At 44.1% G+C, this 17,752-nt stretch overlaps 1 long non-coding RNA gene across 1 annotated transcript; it reads left to right on the top strand.

Moving 5' to 3' along the window:
• The first annotated feature begins 5,824 nt into the window (after nucleotides 1-5,824).
• On the top strand, nucleotides 5,825-17,469 carry LOC149917311 (uncharacterized). The gene is made up of 4 exons (XR_016468043.1): nucleotides 5,825-6,749; nucleotides 7,893-7,995; nucleotides 9,756-9,922; nucleotides 17,357-17,469. It is a non-coding gene; the product is annotated as an uncharacterized LOC149917311 (long non-coding RNA).
• Nucleotides 17,470-17,752: the final 283 nt, after the last annotated feature.

Here is a 17,752-nt window from a genome sequence, read left to right as displayed (position 1 = left end):
CATCCTGCCCATGTGGTGCTCCAAGAGAAATGTGTTCCCTACCACAGGCCACAGCTCAAAAATCCCATGTCAAGAGAAACTGAATGATGGGCAAGTCTTCCTGCTCTTCCCTGGCTTGCTGATTTATCAAGCAGGAACTTAGCAAGCCAACAGCGTGTTCTACAACTTCATAGCAGGGGTGATTCATATGGACTACTGATGGCATCTGGCACCAGATTTTGGCTGGTTTTGTGAAAATAGTGAATCCCCTGTGGATATCTGGTCAGTAGACGAAGTTGTTTTTGTTTGCTCTCACCTGAATTTAATTTAGACTCAGGTGCCACACATCATCTTCAGTAATCCTCTTAGCCACGATTTGGTTGCACCCTCTTACCTTAAAGAAAGGAATTTGATAATGCACCAATGAAATGAGCTGCAGCAATCTGACATTCAAACCCAGACAAACAAAACTCTCTTGACTCGCTTGGAAAAAAAAACCAAAAACCACATCAATTACATTGTCAGTTGTATTTACTTTACACAGCCCTGAACCATCCCAGCGATGAAACATGTGCTGTCAATGTCTGTGGTGAAGCCTCTGTGGTTAGGGATGTGCTTGGGTCGCCAGGATGGAGCTGGGGAGCTGGAGCAGCAAAATACATTCTGTAAGCTTGAGCTTGCTGTAAATTAGGAAATTAATGAAACAAATGGAAAGAAAGGAAAGAACTTGCTGGAAAGGAGGAGTTTCTTGAGTTCCTGCAACATTAAGACAGTGCCTGCTTTTCATAATGGGATAGTGCAGAAGTTCTCAGTTTTGTTCTTGTCTTTCCCAGCACTTAAAGCTGCTGTTGCGACCTGAGAGCTGCTCTCTGCATGGGGCCAACGAGCAGCAAGTTGTCGTTTCACTGCTGTCACCCCTGCGTGTTTGGTGGGGAAAATTAAAACAGACACATGAGCAAAATAAGTGTCAGAAAATGACTAATTATGGCTTATAAAATTACCAGCTCAGTAGTTCATGAATGGAATGTGCAGGGCAACCGTGTATCGGTGTAGACTCCAATTCATCCTTCAAAAGCCTCATCTGCAGAGAAAAGGGAGAGAAGGAACCATGCTGGAGCCCATGGGAGGTGCAGGCAGCCCAGACCCCCTTTGCATCTCATTCCTTGGAAGCAGCATGAGGGTTGTTCAAAAAACGTGTAGATTTTGTACTGAGGGACATGGTTTAGTGGGGAAACATTAGTGATGGATGGTTGGATGGATGATCCTGGAGGTCTTTTCCAACCTTGGTGATTCTGTGAAGCCCATAGAAGTACATAAGGATGACAGCAACCATGGTTTGCTCTTTGTTTTGAGCATGGGGCACTTTACGGTGTAGCCAATATAAGTTTATAGTCCAAATGACAAAGCTAGTGAACAGAACTGTTTGCCAAGGCATGGCAAGGCAGACGTGATTCACCAGGAGGTAATTACTGGCTTATCGGAAATTACTGGAAGTTTTTGATTGACTTTATGTGTGTGAAAGGCATGTCTACAAGCAGGGACTCTGTGTCCCTCTGCAGCAATCTTCCTCGGCAACAGCAGGAAAGGATGACAGCTTTTTTCTTAGACTTCCTGCAAGGTAGCCAAAATCTCTCCTTTAATAACACGCCAGCTGCATCCTTAGTTGTGAGAGTCTGTATCAGTAACTGATGTGCCCACTCTGCTTTGTTATATTGATCTTCCTGTCTGCTCAGGAGTGTTTCTGCAGAGCCAAGGGAACAGCTCTTGGATACAAACATTTAGCTTGGCATCACACAGGCCATACATGCAATGACTTTTCCTCCTAGTTGACTCATGAAGGTAGGTGTGCCCTCTGCTTCTTCTGGAGCATCTGAGTGGAATAATTCAAGTGGAAAGGCACACCTTGTACCTTGCCTTGTGTCCTTGCCTTGCCACAGGGTGGGTAAAGACCCAAGGTTTCAGTCCTGCCTTGTAGAGACCCTAGGCACAAGGGTGCAGGGGCAGCAGTTTGGACTCAGTTTTGTTTTATGAGATAGTTTTTGGTCATCTTACCTTCAAAAATGGATCAGGCATGTGTATCCTTGGGCTTCAAATCTCTCTCTCTGAACAGCCACCTGTGCAAACCTAATGAGTGTTCTACTTAGCTTTTGTATGCCATTATCCTATAATACCTACATTTTTAAAACAAAATTATGTTCCCCTTGAGTAAAACCCTTTGCAGTAGGCATGCAGCTTGGACCCCTACCAAGCCTTGCAGCAGCACAGGCTGCTATGGAAGAATTGCTCTAACTTTGAGAGCAGAGCTTTGTAGAAGTGGATGAATAAGGACATGAGGCTTTCCGATGGAGCTGGTTGCACTGAACAGGTCACTGTGATAGGTTTTCAGAAAGTTAATCTGAATGTAGCAAAATGAAAATATATTTTTCCTAGATGTTGTTACTGTAATGAGGTGGCTTTACTGGGGTATTTCTTTTGCTCTGTGTACAAAGTGTGACCTGGAGAGCCAGCTTGTGCACATCAAAGTTAGTAGTGCTTTCCTTGAGCGCAGTTCATGGTTTTAAATCCTGACCCCTGCATGGTGAGTACTGAGTTCCTATGGCACTTAGGCTTCTCAGGAACTCACTCAGACAAACAATTTGTCAAATGTGCTGCAACATTCTCTTCTGCTTTTGTGCAAAGCTGGGTATTTTTTACTAAAAATGTCCATTTTTGTGTGCACATCTGCTTCCCACTCTGAATCTTGGTGTTTATGTATCATATTACTGATGGCCAAGCTGTTCTGGATGAAACACAAAGTATTTTTATGCAAAATGGTGTCAGCACATCTCATTGGAGTGGTGGTCCTCAGTGCCTTCTGCTGCCATTCTCCTTTCTGGGCTGGGTTTGGTTGCAACCCGCAGCTCTCAGGATGTGCATGGATAGAGAGGCTGTGTGCTAAGCTAGAAGTGTTGTGCTTTCAAGGTCTTCTGAATTCCAGTACAAAACCCCAGGCTACAAAACAAACCAAAAAAATAAAAAAAAAAGATAAGAAGAAGAGTCTTAAGAGATGAAAACTGAAGCACGGCAACACAGTTTTGAATCATGTTATTCCTTTGCTCAGCAGAAATGTTTTACTGAAAAATACAGTTCTCCTGTGGAAAACTCTGAGAATCCCCAAATTGTGTTGTCAGTACTTCCAGGAGGAAAATGCTTCAGTCTGCTCAGCTCCTGTAACACAAAATATTTTGACTGTAGCTGGGACTTTAAGAGCCCACTGGAATGCACAGAAGTCGATTTTTTTAGCAAAAAAAAAAAAAGATCTCTAGTTGCATAATCTGAAGGCTATCTTCACAGCTCCATAACGTCTGTCCAGTGGTCTGAAATTTGGAAATGTATTTTGATACCTGAAAAGTTTATTTGCGGAATTGCTGAGATGTCAACCAGCTGCACATCCAGCTGTCTCGCCTCATTGATTTTGGTGTGATGGTGATTTACAGCTCTGGTGACGTGAGCCTGGGGATTGCTGTGCATACGGCCGTCGAAACCAGGGGCTGCTCGATGCACATGGCTCGTGCTGCTTTCATTTATCAGTAGGGGGAAAATGGTCTAATTGGGTTGGGACTGTTTATATGAGTGTGTTTGTTTCCAAGAGTGAACGGGGTTTTGCTTTGTGTTTTTAATTTAATTACGCCCGCATTAGTGCTTTGCTGGTATTAATGACGTTTTGTAAATTATAGTGTCTCTGCTGAAATGCTGGAAACTGGGTGTACGTTAGTCCCACCTGAGAAAAACGCAGGTTGGTTTTTATTTTCAGTTGAAATGTTCAGAAAACACTTTCAGCTTGTAATGAGCTGCTACATGGATCCATGGAAATCACCGCTCGCTTGTGTTTGTATAGCAATTAAAAGGGGATTACAGATGGAGGGGTGCTCGCACCCATTCCCCTCCCCTGCACTCCCAGGAGCCTCAAAGCCACATTGTTCCCTATAGCGGGTGGCATTGCTCTGCGTCACTGCTGTCACCACCAGCCTGGGGGACAGGGTGGGCTGTGGAAACTGGAGAGGGCAGGTTCTGCCTGGGAGAGTCCTTAACTTAAACCTAAAAAAATAAAAGGGTTTGGGTGAAGGTGCACAGTTAGGTTTTCTTCTACTGAAAACGTTTTCCATGGTATTGAATGTGTCCCATCCCTCTGCAGGATGAGTGTGAGCTGCAGGATGAGCGTGAGCACGCAGCAAAGGCTGTCCTTGCTCTGTGAACTCCAGTGTGGCATGCAGGACTCTTCTTCTGAGGCAGCACCACGAGGGGCTGTGCTCCAGCCCCACCACACACAGCTCCACAAAGCCCTTCCACTCCAAGGGTTAACTGTGCCTCTGCTGCGGCAGGATGGCGGGATGCCGTGGGATGGTCAGGCACCAGCAGAGCCGGATTCCTGCTCCCCATGGAAACCACCTCCCATAGCGCCCATCCCTCCCCACACAGCCCTAATCCTAGCCTTGCGGTCACCCCGAGAAGCCTCCCAGCTCTCTTATCTGCGAGGATCTCCCTTGAGCAAATATTTACAGGAGTCTGCTTAGGGAGGCTGGGCAGGAGGGGCAGGCAGACAAGGGACGCAAGATGGCTGCGCAGGGACACCGCTGCCATCCTCTTTGTGTGGGGAGAGCCTGGTGGGCACCGGCATGGCTGCACAGTGGGCAGCGGGGCCTTGCAGCGCTCGGCCTCACCTCAAGCATGAGTGCAGGTGTGGGTGCCACTAACTTAAAGGGCGTAGAACTATCAGAGAGCATCCAGTGGAGGGCTACAAAGATGGGGAAGGGTCTGGAGGGCAAGGAGCGTGAGGAGCAGCTGAGGGCTCTGGGTTTGTTCAGCCCGGAGCAGAGGGGGCTGAGAGGAGGCCTCACAGCAGCCTGCGGCTCCTCATGGCGGCTGCAACTCCTCATAAGGGATCAGAGCTGCAGCACTGATCTCTGCTCCCTGGTGATGGTGACAGAAAGGACTGACACCAGAAAACAAAATCCAGCATTTATCCTGTCCTTGTCAGCAAAACTCACAGGAGGAGGATGGAAAGCTGCTCAGAAACTCATCCTCCAGACACAGCAAGCAGTGGGTGAGATGTCCATCCCTCTCCAATGCTTGGTGCAGATCCAAGCCCATCTCTTACATGCTGGTGATTTAGCACAGGTGCTTATTTCTAGAAGTTTACAATTAAATGTGTTTTCGGTTGGCTGTGGGCTACGAGGTGTTTGGAAGATGAAGCCACCTGAGCAAAGGGAGGGTGTGGGCTGGGCAGTGGTGGATTTCACAGCCTTTGGTGGCAGGTGGGGGGGACAGTGTGGATTGTTACAAGAGGTAAAGGGATGACCATGGGCACTCTCCTAAAAGCAGATAAAAGAGGAGGTCTGGGCTTCAGAACCGAGGAGAGGCAAGCCACGTGGTGCCACTGAGCTTTGACAGAGCAGCTCTAAGTACAGAACTGTGAGAAAAGCTCAAGCAACTGACAAAAGATGATCCTGGTAGTGGTGTTTTGGGCCGATTGTCAAGAGTCAGAATTAGTCACCAGGTGCTTCCTGCCTCAGCCCCTTCATTTGCAGGAGGTACGTGTTGATAAAGATCAGGCTTCAGATCCAAACCCCAAATCTCAGTTGCTCTAAGCATGCAGAGCGAGGCGGCCAGCTCTGCAGCTGAAATTCATAGTGAAACCCAGGGGTGCGAGGCACCGGTGCGTGCCCCACCTGCGGGGGAGCAGGATGCGTGCTGAGACTGCCTCTGCAGAGAACATGGAGATCCTCAAAGGAATTACAAAAAAAGTACACATATATATATATATTTATTATTTTTTTTTTTTAAGAAGGAAGGAAGGAAAGAAAGAAGAAAGCAGACTTTGGGAATGTAGCAGTTCAAGGTGTGAGCTAGGGTGAGTTTGTTCCAGCTTTGGCACAGCCTTCAGTCTGGCCTTGGTCATAGTTCTTAAACCTCTGACACACAAGATCTGATGCTTTTCTCCTAATGATGACAGCTCATTGCTCCAGATATACCTGTGATTACAGGTGCTATGCTCACTTTTCCTTAATTCTCTCTCTGGAGTATGCAATCAGTCCTGCCTTATGGAGAGAAAGTGTATATGAGAGCTGGAAGGGCTTCGTTACCCTGCTAATGGTACAGAAAACAGATGGGAACCTGGGAATCATTGAGTTCAAAGTAATGGTCAGTCTGTGCTACATCATTCTCCCTGAGCAGGCACACTGGGAACGTCTGAGGAGATAAGTTGGCAGTACATAGTGCAGCACAGTAAGTAAATGACACCTGGAACCCTTTACAGCACGAGATGGCTTTTTACATATCCACATACTGCTCTTTTGCACCATTCAGACTATCTGAAACAGAGGAGGTGTACCTTCACCCTTCACTTGTGAAGCCCAGACACAAGTATACGTCAAGGTTAAGTGTGATTAGATTTTTGAGTTATTCTGAAGTCCCTTTGTGTACACATGCCGTGTTCCTTGTTATAAAACAGCTGGCTAAACAGGCACGACTCAATATCAAAAACCTTGGAAAGGATAAAAATCCACCTTCTGCTAAAATTGAACCTCAGCTTTGCCTCTTCTGCCTGCCAAAACTCACACTGTATTCAGAATACTGCGTGGCTTGCAGGGGCATCTAGTGGTTGAATATGGGTACGTGTGGCTTTACAATGTATTTCCTACAATCCAGCATCAGCTTAAATCAGCCTTCTTGTCTTAAACAGGTTCATCTCCATCATCACACAAAGAAGACCAACAGGAGCAAACCTGGAGGTCAGAAACACTGCCAATAACATAACGTAAAACTTACCCCTCTCCTCACTCTCCCCCATCCATCCTCAAATACCAGTTTCAGATAAAAAGCAAAACTTTGCAGGTTTGCAGGTGACTTCAGTCTCATCCAGTTGAACATGTGGAAATTATACTGAGCAGAAGGGCATAACTTTTTAAATTGGTGTATCCCCCCTCCAGCACACCTGACTCTGAGCTGCTGTGAGAAAGCAGAGGTGTCTAGGAGCTTGAAGAAATCTTGCTACTACTCCAAAATGTTTGCTTGCATAGTTTATTTAGCTCAGACATGCTTCATTTCAGAAAAAGCAAAGAAATCACAGAAATGGGCAGGAGGAAAATCTTTGCATGCTGTTTTTCAAAGCTACAACTTTACAGTATGCCACAGGGATTCAGGATAAAATCTGCCACGGATGCTTCATTCTCACCTTCACATTAATATTTCAGGTTGGAGATCTGTTAAATTTCACCGGTAATGAAAGCCTACAGAGTCTTCCCACATGAGTCTGAACATCACCCCTTCTCTTTCCTTAAGCCTTCAAAGAACAATACCTGTGGCAAACAGTCCCGGAAAGTAAAAGTGCAATATATAGCATATTGGAGGCTTATATACAAGGCTCTTTTGTAAGGACTAATGACTCATGCCTCCTGGATTTATAAGAAAATGAGCATAAAAGCAATTACTGGGGTGTGAATTATTTTGTTTCTTAATGACCTGACAGTTTTGACAGCTTCTAGCTTGTTATCTATCACAAACTCTCTTGATCTTTCAACTTTAACATGACTTTTAATTATACTTTCTTATTAGTTAAAGGACAAACAATCTATAATCTGGTTTCATTCAGTCTGACATATTTAAACAATAAAGGAGCCTTTCCTTCCAGTAGAGCAGAAGGGTTGATTTGGTTGCCTGATACGGTAGCTGTATGAAAAATCACAAATAGTTCAGGGTTTGTTCTTCGTGTTAATCTTTTGGGAACCAAAGAGCATCAGGGACAGGAGTGGTCCTTCTATTTTTTCCTGTTATGTGAAAATGTGTATTTGTCAATCACTGCTTTTTCTTTGGTCATTTTCACTCAGTCTGGGAGAAAATAATCTACAGAACTGTCCCATGTCCCTTCTTTGCAGATGAGTGCTGCAATCCATCCACGTGGGCTTTCTGTGTTGAGTCCTTCATGCCAGAGCACTGCATGTTACAGGAAACTTGTCTCATGGAGGTAAACAAAGTTCTGTAAGTAAAAGCATAGCCCTTAGCCATCAAGCATGATTTTCTAATCTTAACAGTTTAATGAAAAGCATGGAATCACTTTGTTAGGAGGAATTTCTGTTGCTTAGGACTTTGTGTTGGAAAGGGAGGCTAGAGGGCACGATGCTGCTTCAATGGCCCTGGATTCACTCTTCCCTCACCTCCTTCATTGCCATTAGCAGTGTGGTGGATCTTCTGCTGGTGATCAGCCTTGCTTGTCCTTGCTATGTGTTTGCTCATGCAGGAGTCCTGGAGGGGGGAAAGCACAGCTCAGGCAGAGCTGTGGAATTGTGCTCTGAATTGTGCATCAGAGCTCAGCTGATGGAATTGTGACACTGCCCTCACCAGCCAGGAAGCCCAGAGAGCATCCCACCAGGGCTGCTGGGACACAAGACACACAAGCCTCCAACCCTTCTTGAAGGTCTGCTCCACCAACCCCTTCCAAGCCTTCACTTGAATGGATTGGAAAACTAGCACCAAGTGAGAATAACTGAAGGAGGCAGCGAGCTTCAAGCAATGTTGTGCTTGAAAGTATTTCTGGTCTCCCAGCGTTTAGTCTTCTCTGCAAAAGAGTGGGTGGGTAGCAGAGCACTCCTGGAGGCTGCTGTCCTAAAGCTGCTTTTAACAAGGACACCCTGTTATGTTTATCTGTCATGGACTTCTCAAAACTCTAAACTAGCTTTTTTCTTAGTGGGCAACTTTGAGATGTTTTTAAAAGACCTTTGCTGTCAAAGGAGTAATGCTTGGGTCATTCTGTACCCCAGAGACAACTGGAGTTGCCTTTGTGGCCTTTTCCTATAACAGCCGTGCTCCATCCCACTGCAGCACAGATCCAGTGAGGAGAGATGTGCACCCCTACCTCTTGAGTAGCACAGACAGCTTTCAACAAATGGTTAAAAGAAGTACCTGGCATGCAGCCAAGCACTGTAAAATCCTAAAGCAGCATTGATTTTTTTTTTCCTAGTGAAAGAGAAGAGCGCTGCTCACCCAGTCCATCCTGCTCCCAGGCAGCTGCAGTGCCCACCCCTCCTGTTAATTCACTTCAGGGCAGGTTGTTAGCTAAAACACACCGCTGAAAATTGCCCAGCTCAGGCGAGGTGCAGGCTTAAGTGCTGGGTGTCTTTCCCCACCCTTCCCCCCATACATGTCCTGCTAAGGCTTAAAGTATTAGATTCTTCTGGGATCTGCTTAGCACACGAAGAAAATTGTCTTGTTAAAGCTATGATGTATTATGTCAAAGACATACCCAGGGGCTGGATACTGGGTAATCCAATAAAGTCCAAGCCAAAGCAATGTTTCATTTTCTGTGAAATCAGAAATGAAATGGCTAATTAAACAGTTTCTGCTAAGCAGGATGACACCACTCTTTAAAGAAAAGCAAAGAGAGTCATGCAGGAAGGTCTGGCTCTTGGCTACCACATATTTGTTCTGACTGGGAGGGCAACATACCATGTCTCATGTTTCCTTTCCCAGAACACATCTGTGCCTTGGTGTTCTGGGGAATCTGGGATTGTTGGCAATGATAAATCTACTTCAGACTCTTGATCCCATTTCTATTATAAAACACCTTGAAATGTGGGGCTGTGTGTACATTCAGAAGTTGTGCCTTAGTTATAAAAGGCAAAGGTGCGTGGCACGAGTTGACAGACTCAGGTTTTACGGCTTTTTGACTTATTTCACAATGATGTTCAGATTCCAAAATCTGAAAGTTTGACACAACTAGTCTCTCATTTTCCAAAACACAGGTTTCCCTTCCTGTTCCTGCTGTCTCTAAGGAGCATCACACCATGTTCTTCCTGCCCAGTTGACACAAGAGCAATGCCTGTGCGGGCCAGTGCTAAAAGACCAGATCTCTTAAGAACTGAAAAGAACTTGGAAGTTGTGCTGATGGACATCATATATACATAATGTGGTAAGACATGAGTTGGAGATAAATTTGTTTTCCACAAATCAAAGTTAGGAGAAGTTCACTGTGTTCTTCAACCACTTATAAGTTAGGGGGAACTGGGGCTATTTTCTCCTTGTGTTTATGCTTTAAAATACACTCTTTAATGCTATTATCATACATTTATTTTCTTGTTTGACTGGAAAAGAGAAACTCTTACAGTGAGGAAAGAAACAACCTATAAGGCCAGAAGGCCTCTGGAGTTGCAGAGATATTAAATAGATCCCATACATCAGTTGTTTTTTGGTCTGTCTAGTGACAGGCCACTGTTTATCTTATGATAAAATAGCATGTTAGGGAAATGTCTCTCTCAAGTGCATTTCTATAGGAAATGTTTTTGTAGAAAGAAAATAGAAGGAAAAGGTAAGATGAGAAAAGTAAGGAGAAAAAAAAAAAAAAGTAACTTGAGAAATTCAGGGGCAATAAATCACCACACCAGATGGTATTCATCTGTGAATTCTGTGCAGAGCTATCAATTTAAAAAAAATTGCACGGGAGTGTGCCATTAAAATGCAGGCGTACTATCTGCCTGTGTTCATTACCCATCTCTGTGGTGTCCCAGCACATAGCAGGGGATTGGGTGTGACATGCCAGCACCTTTGGGTGCCTCCAGAGCCTACCTGACAGCCCCACCGTGGCCTTTGAAAATGTGGAAAATTTCACTCAGTGGATTACATGTGTATTTGCTTACCGATTTTCTTCACTGTTGTGAGGAAGTGCAACTGAATAGGTGGATTCTAAATAACATTTTTAAAATCCATCAAATGCTGATGTGCTTCTGTGTTTCTGCCAATTCATATTCCTTCAGAGACGAATACTTTATGTCAAGCTCACATGCCTTTCATCCTAGGCTTTTGGATGCCTTTGCCCCATTTGTGGATGAGGAGAAAGCTCATGATACAGCTAGATATGGTTTGCTGATCAGTAGAAATCTCATTTTGACATCAAACCCATCCTTGTCATCCTGAGCAGGGCTTTATTTCCATGTCAGGGAGACAATGAATGGAAAAATGGCTTGTCTCAATCCAGTCTTGGGTCTACCAGATAAGAGCCCAGCAGGATCTGATCAGCACTCGCAGCTAATCACTGGCCACTGCCTGCTCTCTTAGAGGAAAGTGTTACATAGGATGCAGCTAGGAAATGGTAAGAGGGTGTCACCAGCATGTCATCTGCAGAGCTAAGTTCTGGCTTTATCTGACTCAGGTGGTTGTGGAGTCTTCTCTGGAGAGATGCAAAACCTGCCTGGGTGCTTTCCTGTGTAAGCTACTGTAGGGAACTTGTTTTAGTATGTGGGTTGGGCTAGGTGATCCCTAGAGGTCCCATCCAACACCTACAATTCTGTAAATCTGTGGTTTTGCAAACTCCGTGGAAAGCATCAGCAAAATAATGGACATTAAGGAATCCAAGAAAAAATGCAAGAAGGTAATGGTGCATGGATTATGGGGTTTGCATTGCAAGCTTGGGAAATGGCATTGTAGTGCCGATATAAGCTGGGAATTCAGTGGCAGTAGGAAAACTCCTGGATCTCTTGAATTGCTTTTTCTCTTTTCCTTGCTTTGTGAATTGCAGTGTGAAGATAAATTCAGAAGATAATAGTTGTAGCAGTTACGCAGGGGCATGAAATAAGTGGGTCTCTGAGCTCTGTAACTCAAAGTGCGAGCTGCTGTCATTGAACATTTGGTAAAGAAATGGAAAATAAAGATGGTTGAGGAAGCCAGGGCTGTGGAAGTTGGCAAAGCATCCTTCTCCTTCCTCTGGCTTTCATTATGAGGCAAAATTGTCAGTCAGCCCTGGTCGTTCCAGACCCAGATTAAAGCAGGAGATGCTGGCTCTATGGCTTATGCATCCTGCTTAGAATATATTCAGAGGGTGGGTATGCTTCTATGGAGAAAATACTTCATTAAAAATTGTGCTGTTTTGTTTGCCTGTCCTAAAATGATGTTTTGCAAAGAGAAGAAAATTGATTTAAAGGCCACGGGAACAAATTGAGGGGTCAATTTGGACTTTAATTCCAACAATTAATTAAGGAACTCTTCAGAGAGGTTTGTAAAATGAATATTGATCTCGGATCTCAGGCACTCTGCAGTCATGCCTCGGTCCCGCTTCATATCTTCACATTTTGATTTATGGGCTGTGTTTGGCAGCGGCGGAGCTCTGTGACAGCACGTGTCTGGATGAGCAGCAGTCATAGAATCATAGAAAGGCTTAGGCTGGAAGGGACTTTAAAGATCATTGAGCTCCAACCCCCAGTCAGGGGGTCATCCAGGGCACCTCACCCTGCTGGCTTCCAGCTCATCTGAGCATTGCTTTGTCCCTACAGCAGCATAAAATGAGCAACAGGTCTGAATTCTGCATTAGCACAAGGGCAAAGTGCCCTTACTGTAAAGGAAACTTGTCTATAAAAGGACTGTGAATGTCACGTTTGGATTTTTGCATGGTTTAGGTCTGCTCGGCTGGGGTTTTTCGTGGCAGAGCTGCAACCTGCTGCTACAGAAGCTCTGCAGGGGTATATGTGGACCCTGGCAGGTAGGAAAGCTCCTCCTGGTGCATGCTGCAAGAGGGTTTGCTCTGTTTGTGTGTCCTGCCGCACAGCACAGACACTGTGAGGCTGGGCAAAAGGAGGAAAATTAAACCCCATGAGTGAATTCTTCTTTCTCCTTCTCTGTTCTTTATTACGCCTCTTTCTTCTCGCACTGAATGCCTGTTTGAAGCCAGCAAGATTGCAGTTGTGGAGTTTTGGGGAAGGGCATAGCTCCACTTGATGCCAACCTCCATCTGTAACAGAAAATGTTAGGACAGGTTAAACTTGGGCAGTTCGTCTTGATGCTCTACCTGGCACCCCTCATCTTGCAGGTGCCCTTGCAGAGCACAGCTCAGTGAATGGGTCATGTCAGAAGAATCTGCAATCTTACAGTAAGTGAAAACATCAAGCAAGCAGGAGTTTGCAGTGTCACCCAGATGTGAAACAAGTAGCATCAGGTTTAACACTACTGCTGCTTTTAGAAAGCCAATTTCCAGTGCAAGAAACCATTCCCACCCACTCAGTACAAAACTCATCCCCTCTTCATGGAGCATAATCAGATTAAACAGATGAGAGAGAGAAAGCATAACAGAGAGAGATTAGGTGTAAATTCCAGTCATAATGTAGCTTTGAAAATAGAAATCAGGGTTTTTAACATTGAGAATTACTGCAGGACTGAAAAGTGGCCCTGATGAAAAACAGAGTTGATATTCAGTCTTATTGTTTTATTTACTACTGCATTTACAGTGCACCCAACTAGTTAGCCAGCTACTTACAAAACATATTTAATGTTTGGAGGCACTCAGTATGGCTATAAAACTGTTTTTAAGGGCATGCAAACACAGCGTGTTAACAGCATTACACATACTCTTGTTCCCAATGGAAAAAAAAAAAAAAAGAATTCCGAGTAGCCTTGGTCTCATCCTGAGCCTGGGAGACAGGCTGCAGAGCTCACGCTGGTTGACTTCCCGGCACTCGACGGGAGCCACTTAGAGGGATGAACTGCGGAGATCAATAACCCTTACATGCTATAAGTGATGTAGCACCGAGTACTTCGGGGCCGTTAAAAATCCTGCCATAAAGGATGGCTTGCTAGAAGCCCAGAAATTAAGCAGGAGGGAATCAAACCCGCACAGTGGCTGTAGGGACGGAAAGTCTCGGAACACGCGGAGATGAGAACAGGCGCCGGAGAGAGGCACCCGCCTGCGTGTTTATCCATTTATGAAAATCAGGAATCCAGAAGCAAATACGCTCAGCAGTCCCCCAGTGCAGGTAATTGAAAGCGAGTGCTGAAAGCATGAGCTTATATGTCATGCTCCAAGGGTTAATACTCTTCTGGGGCACTTAAGATGAAATCCCTCTGAGTCCACGCCGTGTCTCCCGCCTATCCCTCAACCATTACTTTGTTTCTCCTTTCCGTAAATTTTTATTATTTAGGACAGAGTGATTTTCTTCCTTGCGAATCTCATGCTGGCTCACCCTTTGCATATTATATTCATCAAGAGGCTCTACGGCTTTCTCTGAGGATCTTTGCTGCTGTTTTTCCTGGTAGTGTGGGGAGGGCTTAGGAGTCCTGGGAGAACCATTAGTTCCTTTTGAAAGGATTGATATGGACTTGGCCTTCTTCCAGTCCTCTACTGTAGAAACTGTAATTTATCATTAAAAAGCATACATTATTTTTGCGAGCCGTTCAGCTACTTCATTCTCAGTTCCTTCAACTTTTCTGGACGGGTGCCATGGAAACCCAAATGATTTATTATTATTTAGTGGTTGGGATTGAACAGGCGCTTCTTTATTGCCCTCTGTACATCTCCATCAGCAGGAGCAGCCCAGTCCCAGCATCGGGTGCAGGAAGGATGGTAGGACCGGCCAGCACGACAGGACAGTGTGTTCAGCATCACCTGCTGAAGCTGCTTGGCATTGTGCAAGGGCAACAAGCTGAGCTGGAGGCTTTGTGTTTTCTTTAGGTGTGTTGGGTTTCTGAAACAGAGGAGTCAACGCGAGATTTCTCTCCTTTCATGTGCTACAATATGACTGTATGTACTGTATTTGTGTATTTGGTCTCAAGGTGCTGCTCTGTGCATCAGTCATTTTGGTATCACACTGAGGTGCTGTCAGCATCCATGTCTAGCTGGCTCCAAGCCTCCCCTGTAAAGCTGACATAAAGGTCTAGGTCAGAAGCTTGTTTCCCATCATCTCAACAATCCTTGCTTCTCTCTGCTTTGGCAGACTTCTTGTTGTCCTGTTGGTATGGGAATAGGAATAAGCATCATCTCCTTCCCAGTTCTTCTTCCTCTTCACTGATGTTTACTGATGCTTTCTGGTTACCCCACACTTATCTCAGCCCAATTATTTCAATAAAAGGCTTAGAAGAAATAACTTAGTGCTGCCCTATGGCATGTAGGAATGCTCCAAGTGATACGTTAACAAATCAATTAGCCAGAGTAATACAACGAGCCTGCTGCTACCTATGCACAAGAAATGCAGAACACATGTAGTGCTGCCTTACATTAGTGGCAGGATGGTCAAGTAATGCAGGACAGCAAACTTCCTCTCCTGAGATTATTTTGCTGGTGCAGACACCAAGACTGAGACATTTAAACAAGAAGACGCAGATCTCTGAGGCTGAACATAAAATATTTATATGAAGAGGCCGTGGACCAATAAATTTCAGTTATAAATGTTTACAGCTGAAGGTAGTAATAAATAACCTTCCAAAAGCAATATTTCAATTTGCGCTTATTGTACTTGTACTACACATTACATTTTCAGGAAACAATAATAATTATAGCAGGACATAGAATTAGCTCATGTTTAATGAATGATTACCCAGTTTAGTTGGGATCGTTATAACATCAGGACACAATTAAAACTGTGAAATGTTGTTTATTCTGGAGAGATATGGGACTGTTTCTCCATGGCTACCATTTATATGACCAACCAATGCATAATCTGTTTATTACGTTGTGACAGAAGTAGGTAAGCATTAATAAATTTGTCAGAAAACTCTTGAATTTCCAGCCATTTAACTTCAGTTCTGCAGGTTTCACATGAGCTTTGGCAACGGAGAGTTAAAGCCAGGAGAAAATTCACTCTTTGATAAGCTTAATGTCTGTTTCCTACTGATGCATAAGGACCCAAATCTAGATCGTTGCAGGTTGTCCTCTTGGATCCCCTCCCACACACTCATTGCACCCAGCATGGCTGTTTGCTCCTCGTTGCTTTGGACAATGCAGTCGTCTTCTTTGACTTGTGTATTTCTCATAGGGCAAGGCATAGCTTTGTTTCAAGCTGTCATCTAACAATTAAATGCATGAGATTGGTTTGGAACAGAAAGACGTGATTTGTTTATATCAACAGATGTGTTCACATCTATTTTGGGTTAATGTAGCCTTGTTTGGTGCAAGCAGAGTTATTTATACTATGTAAAATTGAGTCAACCCAGTGCAAGCACCTCCTAATTCTGTCTGTCTGTCAGTCTAGCCTCCTGGGGCTGTAGTTTTCCTGTGGCAGGAACCCCTAAGCTCTTTCCAGTGCATAGTGAGGAGCTCCTGGCTTGCCCATCTGGCACATCCTGGTAGAGTGGGAGACAGCAGAGTTACAGATAACTGTATGAGCTTGCAAGCAAGCTGGAGAACTCTTTTGACCTGGCTTGAGCCTTTGGTAGGTGAGCTTCACTTATCCTACTGGAGGCTGACTGTAAGCTGTTTCTCAGCAGCTTCAGAACAATTAGCTTTCACTGAACAACTTTTTACTGCTTTCAAACTGGTTTTCTAGGCACTGTTTGGATCTACTTAGTGGGTGCTAGACTGCTGTGCTCAATACTGATGAGGTTTAGCAGCAATGGGAAGGACGTTTGGATACTAGGAAGGGGCAGACCTGGAAAACAGTAAGACAGTAACTTATCCTATGTGCTCCTTAGGTTAATGCACTCAAGGAGCTGCCTTCCTTCTTTCTGTCTTCTCACTGCTTAGAGACTATGAGAAGCTAGCCAAATTTCCCCCTCATAGTCTGCATCTCTGCTAATAAGCACCAGAGATAAATTTAGCTGGGAAACCAGACTGGTTGGTTTGCCTTTTGGGGGAAAGCAGCCCATTTGTAGGCTTTGATCTTCACTGCGATGTCTGGAATGTGCAAGGAGAGCAAAAAGGAGAGAGAGGCAAACATTTGAATGCAGCTCTCAGTGACAGCCTCCCTCTCAGAGATCTGTGTTGTCTCAGCAGTGGCCCATAAGTAATGACATGTCTGGTATCAGCACAATTTCCACGCTCCCTTCCACTCTTCTCAACAAGGTTGTGACCTTTTTAGGCTGCAGAAAAGCAGTATTTCAAGACAAATCTTCTCATTAGCAAAAGCTAAAGGAATATTTCCAAAAGCTGTAGGTGGGAGCCTGGATGAAGCTCATACAGCCGATGCACGAAGGGAGCTCTGCTGCCATTGATGAGCTTCTCTTGCTCCTAAAGTCAACAGTGTGGTCAAATGTTTTGGTGCACAGGGACGCTGGAGTCAGAGGTGAGCTTTGTGCAGAACAGCCAGACAGATGGAGGAATGGAGAGACTCCAAAAGAATGATGGAAATATTAATAAATATTAAGGTTCCCATTAATTATTGAATTGTTAATTGAATTATTGAAGAATAAGTATTAATATTCATAGCATCCAGATTGGTGGTGATAGATTAACCATGATGGCATAATTTAACAAATTTTAATTTTTTTTTTTAAATAAAACATTGAACAAATAACATTTCCACCATTTTTCTGTCTTATAAAATGAAGTGTGAAGGGCTCATGAATATATGCAGCCCTTACTGATTTAAAAACAAGCTTTTGTGTATTTTATTTTTATTCTTGATAGTTTTATGTTAATTTTTTTTCTCAGATTGTCTCCCAATAAACCTCTTCTACACTCCCTGAGACAGGAAGAAATCTATGGTGAAATAAGCTTGTAGTAGCAGCACTATAAATCCACGGCATAAGTAAGTACAGTAGTAAGTGCATAATATGGCTCTATTCCTTTCTACTCATTTCTCTTTCTGAAGTCTATATAACACAGTGATTGATGTGTATGGAAACCTTTTAGCACATATTAAACCAAGGAGTCAAAATATTTTTTTAAGCTTTTCCAAGATCTGTTGATCCAAATTCATATCAGAATCTCCTGAAAGGTTACGTTGACTGTTTTCCAAATTCTTTTTCTCATTTAATAGTTCCTGTGTTTCGTTTATTTTCATGGCAGTGGTATTGTTGTAAAATGTAGGGAAAAAAAGAAAATTCA

Source organism: Phasianus colchicus, chromosome 7 (genome assembly GCF_987193195.1).
Source record: "Phasianus colchicus chromosome 7, bPhaCol1.hap1.1, whole genome shotgun sequence".
NCBI classification, from domain to species: Eukaryota; Metazoa; Chordata; class Aves; order Galliformes; family Phasianidae; genus Phasianus; species Phasianus colchicus.
This window is presented reverse-complemented; position numbering and strand designations above follow the sequence as displayed.